This window comes from Nicotiana attenuata, unplaced genomic scaffold (genome assembly GCF_001879085.1).
Source record: "Nicotiana attenuata strain UT unplaced genomic scaffold, NIATTr2, whole genome shotgun sequence".
Lineage (NCBI taxonomy): Eukaryota > Viridiplantae > Streptophyta > Magnoliopsida > Solanales > Solanaceae > Nicotiana > Nicotiana attenuata.
Genome location: NW_017671635.1, coordinates 235,003 through 243,035, shown reverse-complemented (window position 1 = coordinate 243,035; position 8,033 = coordinate 235,003). Strand labels below are relative to the sequence as shown.

Below are 8,033 nucleotides of genomic sequence, written 5' to 3'. Positions count from 1 at the left end.
CAAATTAATACTAAAATATGAAATTAAATCCTAAATGCAAAAATGCATATTTTTGTATTTTCATATGAATTAAAATGCACAAATAAAAATGCAACAATTACCCAAAAATGCCACAAAATTCACAAAAAAATTATAAAATACTAAAGAAATTGTTTTGTTTGAAACTTTGGGAATTATTGCTTAGGGCAAAAATCACGTGCTCACAGAAAGCTTCGGGGTAGCAAGGCTAAACAAAAGCACCATGCATCTCATTTTACTTTTTACTAGCTGATTTTTTTCTGCATTGTCTTTAATTCTGAAAAGAGCTCCGATATTCCAAACAATCATGAATTTAATCAAAGCATTTCAGTTTATCATATATCTCACTCTTATTATTTTCTCTATCATTTACTCTATGTTCACACAACATTACTATTACTTACTTTGATGATGAACCAACGATTGTGACTTGCAACGAAACAACGCAGCAAAAGGATGTAGATTCAGAAGAGGATGATATACCAGAAGAGGTCGTCAGAGAGGTTGAGAATTTTGAGAATAGACCTAAGTCTAACCTGGAAGAAACTGAGGTCGTTAATTTGGGAGATACAGAAAATGTCAAAGAAACTTGCATCAGTGTTCATCTATCACCATCAGAAAGGGAAGAATACATAGAATTTTTAAAGGAATATGAGGACATATTCGCCTGGTCGTATGATGATATGACTGGTCTCAGCACGTCCATTATAGCTCACAAACAAGAAGGACGTAATGAGTTTCCTGGGGAGGCTCAACTATATCAGCCGGTTCATAGCTCAGTCCACAGTCATTTCTGAACCCATCTTTAAGATGTTGAAGAAAGACACTGCTACTAAGTGGACTGATAATTGTCAGAAAGCCTTTGACAAAATCAAGGAATACCTGTCAACGCCGCCAGTCTTTGTTCTGCCCGAGCCAGGAAAGCCTCTATTGCTTTATCTTGCGGTTTTGGATGGAGCGTTCGGTTGTGTTCTGGGACAACATGATGAAACGGGGAGAAAGGAGCAAGCCATCTACTATCTCAGTAAGAAGTTCAACCCGTACGAGGCCCGGTATTCTTTATTGGAGCGCACCTGTTGTGCTCTGACTTGGGTAGCTCAGAAATTGAGGCATTATTTCTGTGCCTACACTACTTATCTCATATCAAGGATGGACCCGCTGAAGTATATCTTCCAGAAGCCCATGCCCACTGGCAAGCTCGCCAAGTGGCAAATCCTGCTAAGTGAATTCGACATTGTTTACGTAACTCAGAAAGCGATCAAGGGCCAAGCCATAGCAGACCACCTTGCTGAGAATCCTGTCGGTGGAGAATACGAACCCCTGAAAACGTATTTTCCTGATGAAGAAGTGTCCTTTGTAGGAGAAGATATTGCAGAATCCTACAAGGGTTGGAGGTTGTTTTTCGACGGAGCTGCAAATTTCAAAGGAGTTGGCATAGGAGCAGTCCTAGTATCAGAAACCGGCCAGCACTACCCGGTATCCGCCAAGCTCAGATTCCCTTGCACCAACAACATGGCCGAATACGAAGCCTGCATCCTGGGGCTCAAGATGGCCATTGACATGAACATTCAGGAGCTGCTAGTGATCGGGGATTCAGACTTGCTCATACATCAGGTTCGAGAAGAATGGGCAACCAAGAACTCCAAGATACTCCCCTACTTGCATCACATACAGGAGTTAAGGAAAAGATTCACAAAAACGGAATTTCAACATGTCCCCAGGGTCCAAAACGAGTTCGCTGACGCACTAGCTACTTTATCATCCATGATCCAGCATCCAGACACAAATTTCATTGATCCCATCCCAGTAAAGATCTATGATAAGCCAGCTTATTGTGCTCACTTTTGAGGAAGAAGCGGACGCAAAACCATGGTTCCACGACATCAAGGAGTACTTGACAACAGGAGAATATCCAGAACATGCCAACGCCACTCAAAAGCGCACACTTCGGAGATTATCCAACAACTTCTTTCACAGTGGGGGAATNCTACGATCTTATGGCAATTTCTTTAGTCGTGGCCTTTCATCTTACAGTAATCACAGTACAACAAATGTTTTTTGCCTTTGAATCCTTGGCCTCGCCCTGCCTATATAACCAAAGGATCAAGTTTGTCTGTCAGAACATTAGCATTAACAACCTGTTGGCTTTCATCTTGAATGATCCTAGCATAGGCTTGATTGAGGGTTGGCTTAGAAGACTTCATAAGGATTTGTCTCCTACTTTGATCATATGAATCATTCAAACCACTAAGACAATGCATTGCTCTTTTTCTATGAAGATGTTCTACATGCTCCTTAGACTTTGGACAACCACAGTTAGGTGATGGTATCAGCACATCATACTCATGCCATAGTTCCTTCAGTTTTGAGAAGTAAGTAGAAACTGAACTGGATCCTTGTGACAGAGTAGCTATTTCTCTGTGTAATTGAAATATGCGAACTCGATTGATTTGGTCAAACCTCTCTCTTAAATCTTTCCAAACTAAGTGTGCATTGGATGCGTACCCAATTCCACCTAAGAGTTCCTCAGACACTGTATTCATGATCCATGACAAGACGATCACATTGCAGGTTTTCCACTGCTCATGCAGTTCCTCCTGAAAGGTCCCCGTTTTACATGTACCTGTTACGAACCCTAGTTTCTTCTTCCCCAGTAATGCAGTGCGCATAGATCTACTCCAAAGACCATAGTTCTCTGATCTTGTATGCTTCACAGGAATTAAGATTGATCCTGGAGTGTCGCCTGGGCCGCGGATGCGTGTAATCAATTTTTGATTTCGCCATTGTTGACAGTTCAAAGAAATCTCAAGCTTCGATACAATCCGACGGTGAATCGATACGCACGAACTAGCAGAAATTATACAGCGAATTCCTCCGGCATCGACAACTCTGATTAGGGGTGTTCAAAACCGAACCGAAACCGAAACCAAAGCTTAATTTTTTATTGGTATCGGTTAACGGTTTAATGGACGGGGAACAGATTGAATTTTTTTTATTAACGGCTTATCGATTTGGGGGCAGATTATTCAATTTTCTTAATGGATAATTAGTTAATCCGTTAAGAATATATATATATATATATATATATATATATATATATATATATATATATATATATATATATATATATAGTTATTACTACAGAAAAGATCTCATATCATTAATTCGTTGTTGCTGATGTCAGTATTCTAATGCTTATTCACTAGTACAACGTCTTAACTTCTTTCTCGAAGAATATTAGTGATGAAAGTTAAAAGAAAAAGGCGTATATATTATATGTGATTGTGAGGTGTAATCAAGATGATGATAGAGTAACTGAATTATCCTGAGCTGAGAGTTTGGAGAATTCATATTGACGGCTATTTTAATACTTAAAATTAGAAAGCTGCTACTCTAATTTCTCCTTTTTCTTTTCTCAATTTTCTATTTTGAGTCATCAGTCAACAAACAATCAATGCACGCAATATAGATTGAATTAGGCCGATAAACCGCCCGATAAGAGCTAAACCGATACCAATCCGTCCGATATCTTATTAGCTGGCTAGCAGATTAATACATTTAAAACCTGATAACCGATAAGCCAAACTGTTAAGAGTGAATAACCGCCCTCTGATACCATGCTGAAATACGAGCTCAACAGATGAAGCTTGAAGCTTCTCTAATGGAAGCAACTGGGGCGAAATGAGATAAGAAAGAAGAAACAGAATTGGGGAAAATGAAAGTTTGTATATTAACTGAATGTTAAACTCTATATATACAATTGACTCCACGAATCAACTCCACTAACTAACTAGTGACAGCTAAGCTATAGCTTGACATAATACTACAACTAACTAAACTGCGCTGCCACGTGAGATTGCTATCACATATACATACATATCAATACTTTTTCAATTCAAACAACCAGTTTCAAAGTTACCAACAATTCGAAAATTATATCCACTATTCTCGGAAAAATCTAACTCTTGGCATATTTTCGCCAAACAAATGAGAAGTGTTAACATCCAAAAGCAGATCAACTTTTTCATTATAATCATACTCCCTCCGGTTCACAATAAGTGTCCAATTTGCTTTTTCATTTTGGTTCAAAATAAGTGTCCAGTTATGTAATCAAGAAAGAATTCAATTTGTTTTTACAAAATAACCTCTATATACATATCCCTAAAAAAAATTTCTTACTCCTCACATTAAATGTTTAATTAGGGGTAGTTTAGTCATAGTAGGTATTTTTATATAGAATTTAGTATTTTCTTAATGGGCGTGCTAAAAGCAAATTGGACACCTATTGTGAACCGGAGGGAATAGTAATTATATACTAGAAAGGATAAGAATTATTCATATACCGAAAATAAACCCACATTTTATTTCAAGTTTCTTCACCAATTTCTCAACATCCAAATAAGAAAAATGAGAAGAAAGAACCAATATTTTCTCAAAACGCAGAAATATATGTGTATTTCTTGATTTGCATTCCTCTGGCGCTTCTTCCGAACCATAATATTCCATTCTCCTTAATTAATATATATTGCCATACCCTTCTTCAATCTTTAATTGCCTTTGGAACTTTAAACTATGTAGTATATTTGGAACTCAGTTCTACACCTTCACTCCTCCTTGGATCATTGTAGTAAAATGTAGCTTCCACCGAATAATTCCAATTTCAGTAAAATGGTTGCTTCCTCCGAATTACCAACTTCACTAAATGGTTGCTTCCTCCGAATTACTAACTTCAGTAAAATGTTGCTTCCTCCGAATAACCAAATTTAACATGCGGATTTTGCTAGTAGGCGAAGAGAAATTGCTTCTCGATGATTACAGTTTGCTGCTCTATTATAACCTTCGATTGCCTCCTCAAGCATAAACCTGTAAGATCTTTAGATCCCGTGTTCTCTTTCACATCCATGTTGGTTGTTGGATGAGTTTCTGCCCTTAAATATTCAATATTTAAAATAGTGGAGGAGTTTCGCAATATTAATACATTTATTGTGGTGATTACTAAAAATAAATTGCTGCTACTTGGGTTTCTTAGAGAAAGCAAACGGCAGTCAGCCATGATGACATGATAAATTCACATCAATAAATTACCCAATGCAAACGGCTGGCAGACGGAAAGCAAACAGATAACTTTGGAAGAGTTAATTAGGACTTGTAGAGGAGATTGTGGGAAGTGACTTTTGGGTGGAGGTGTAATTAATAGACAGCAGGACGTGACTTTTTGGTTCTTTAAGATATCACACAATAAATGGAAATATGTAGAAAAATTAGGGAAAAACTTAAAAATTTGAGAAATAAGATAAATATCATTCTTGGCCTAAGAGAGGTGCCAAATCATCTTTTCCATGCCCTCTTTTATATATATATATATACTAGTGAATACGTACGCGCTTCGCGAGATTATAAAAGAATATCAATCTATGAAATGATAAGCAATCCAGTATCTTCGATAAAATACTCATAAGCAGCATACATTTCGGTTAATTCATGCATAATAAATATTACTAATATTTTGATTGTCATAAGAAAGTCTTCTTGGGCATCAAATGGGATTGATATTTGGATAAACAGTACGATGTGCAACAGTAACAATATAATAGCAAAAAGTTTTTTCAGTTCATCACTCTTCTTCATAGTTAGCAGCATATGCCTTGGAATAATTTTGTCCTTGTTATCATTAGCCGCATTCTTAGTTAATTTTAATTTGTATAACCATTTTTTACAAATTAAGTTCACTAAACCCATTTTAAAAAATATATCCATATTAGTATTTGCAAATTTTACCTCTAACACAACCCAAACTACTACAGTTTAATTTTTTTCCTCAAAAGTGATTATTTCTCGACCAAATATTCATACTGACGTAATGATGTTATTTCTCAAAAACTATAATCAAACCTTATCTTATGAAGATGTTAGTGAAATAATGGAAATGAAGCAATAATCAACTAATTTCTATACTAATGAGGCAATATTCTTTATCATTTCTATCTTTGACAACTTATTATATCCCCAGTAACCACCAACCAAATTAATTCACGTCTAAGATAATGGACGAAGAAGGAACCAAAGCCAAGGGCATATAAACAATCATTATGAAGTAAAATTAACTTCTATCTAAATTAAGGTACCTAACATTCAGCAAAATCTGTCGAGATATTTTTCATTTTTTGAAGATGAACTATCAAGGAAAAAAAATTATTCTCAAGTTACTTCAAATTTCATCTCAAAATTATATATTTAACTCCACCTCATTTCTTGATTTCTAACATGACAAAATAGTTTGATGTTTTTATATTAGCTAATTCCCAAACATAATCCCATTTCATTTCAACCCAAAAAGCAAAAAGAATTGAAGAAAAGAGAAGAAATTAAAAAAATCGGAAATTAATTTAACCTCACTAAACATGGGAATATTTTCTCATGTTCATTTTCTTCACAAGTACTTCACCAATCTAATATTAGTTGAAACACACTAAAATTAAAAGAAAAATCAATTTAGGCAGAAATAAGTAATCATGTCCATTTTCTTCTCTAACAAAAGTGAACGAAATAAAATTAAATTAAACCTAGCCAAGAAAAGTATATATTTTTTAGACCGAAACAAATTGATCAAAACCTACCTGAGGAAGAAAAAATAATTTGCCACCACTCCTCCCCCAAATAGAATCATAAAACCAAACAAATTATCTACTCAACGGAGAAGTCAGAATTTTGCAAACCTACAAACAAATATAAGTAACCAAATAAAAAGGGAATTTCTCAAAAAAAAAAAAAAAAGAAAAAAAAAAATACATATTCTGAGCACATGACCTCTCATAAAACATACTCCTATAGTCCTACTACACAGACATGAAGAGGACTGCCTTGAATTCAAGTTGCCGCTCAACATAGAAGTACTTGACCTCACAATTAGTCTTCCCAAATCCCAGCCATGGTTAAACTTCTGTAGAAAGAGACGTTTTCCTCCTATATAACCAGCTTTGGTCGTCTGCAAACCGGATAGGATTCTGCTAGTTGTTAATAAGATGAGAGATTTCCTTATTTCTTCTTCTTACCTTTTTCCTTGTCTCTGTCCTCCTCAACAGTCTAAAAATCGCCCTTTTACGGTTTCTTGTTTGCATCATCTTCTTCGTCACTAATTTCCTTGTAACCTTGTTGAATACTGATTGTCTTCCAATTCAAAGATGATTAATGATTCTCCAAGCACTCCAACTACTGCAGATGAACATATTTCAGTGCAGGTCATCAATTAAAAATGCCGATAGATAAAGATGGATGGCGATTTAATCAAAAAAGAAACAAAATACTACTAAAAAGAATGAAACTTGGAACATGAATAAAAATGGAGAAATGAACACATCACCTGCAACCAAAAATGAACTCATACAAAAAAAAAAAAACGCTAGAAAAGTTCATTCCGTGTCCAGAAATTAAAACCTGAACCAAAGTGGAGGATTTCACAGATTTACGAACAACAATTGAGAGGAAGATAACACCTAGATCACCATCTTAGGCTAACTGGCACGTATAATCCTAATCCTCCAAAAAGAGAGGAAAGATAAATGAATTTGGTGCTTGTCATAGCAAGTTATCTTGTTGCTAAATATTTGCTGGGCCGAGGGAAAGGTATTTAGCAGGAAAAGGAGCTATCATAATAATAAAAGAGTCCTTTAAGCAGGGGGTGTCAATGGTTCGGTTCGGCCGGTTATTTTATAAAATTTGTGCCATACCAATTTTTCGGTTATTCTATTATGTATAACCAAAATTAGACTTTTTGAAACCGTCCCAATCATGTCGGTTTTACTTCGGTATCGGTACGGTTCGGTTAATTTTCAGTATTTTTTTAAATGTCATGTAAAATTCACCAGCAGAAGTAAAATTCAATAACATACGTGCTTTTATAGGACTTAGCAAAACTCTCTAGACATTTTTACTTTTTAAAGGGTGATGAATTAAAAAAAATGAAAGATGGCTAGAGTATAGATCCTTAACTATTCGACAGCAACGTAAAAGAATCC

General features: G+C 35.5%; 1 long non-coding RNA gene across 1 annotated transcript; it reads right to left on the bottom strand.

The window, feature by feature from the left end:
• Positions 1-6,787: 6,787 nt before the first annotated feature.
• LOC109209415 lies at positions 6,788-7,646 on the bottom strand. The gene is made up of 2 exons (XR_002065347.1): positions 7,453-7,646; positions 6,788-7,230 (listed from the first exon to the last, which is right to left on the bottom strand). It is a non-coding gene; the product is annotated as an uncharacterized LOC109209415 (long non-coding RNA).
• Positions 7,647-8,033: the final 387 nt, after the last annotated feature.